This window comes from Trichechus manatus, unplaced genomic scaffold (genome assembly GCF_000243295.1).
Source record: "Trichechus manatus latirostris isolate Lorelei unplaced genomic scaffold, TriManLat1.0 scaffold00031, whole genome shotgun sequence".
NCBI lineage: Eukaryota > Metazoa > Chordata > Mammalia > Sirenia > Trichechidae > Trichechus > Trichechus manatus.
Window position 1 is genome coordinate 11154028 of NW_004443967.1, and position 863 is coordinate 11154890.

Consider the following 863-nt stretch of genomic DNA (forward strand, 5'->3'; position numbering starts at 1 on the left):
AACGTACATACCATGCAATTCACCATTTAAAGTGTACCGTTCAATGGTTTCTAGTATATGCACACAGTTGTGGAACCCTCACCACGATCTAATTCCAGAACATCTTCATCACCCCAGAAAGACACTCTGTGCCCTTGAGCAGTCATTCCCCATCCCCTACCCCCAGGCCCCCAGCCCTATGCAATCACTGATCTGCTTTCTGTGACTATAGATTTGCCTACTTTGGACACTTCACATAAATGGAATCCTACAATACGTGGCCTTTTGTGTCTGCCTTATTTCGCTTAACATTTTCAAGGTGCATGTTTCAGTAACGCATATCTTCTTAAGGCTGAATACTATTCCATTGCATGTATGTACCACGTTTTGTTTAGACAGTCTTCCGTTGACTGTTACTTCCACATTTTGTCTATTGTGCATATCGCTGCAATGAGCATTGGTGCACAAGTATCTGTCTGAGTTCCTGATTTCAGTCTGTTGGGTGTGTACTCAGGAGTGGAATTGCTAGGTGTCCGTATGGTCGTTCCCACTGCCTGCTTACCTATCTGACTGCTGATCTGGCCCCAGGGAACGGCACCCTCCCTTGTGGGTTTCCTTTAACCCTGCCCACACTTCTATAAAAAGTTCCTTTTTAAAATCACTCGGCCTAAGTCCTCCCGGGACCCGGACTGACCGATGTAAGACTGCAGACCTTGGTGAGTCCCCCAAGGTACCATCCCTTCTAAGGCTAGACTCGGAACTCATCATACCCATTGTGGCAGTAGATGCTTTTAATGTGGGGAGGATCCTTCTTGCAAAATCACATCTCCTGGAAATGCAAAGCAGTTCTCTGCAAGGAAGGCCAGCTCCTCACAGCAGCCTCT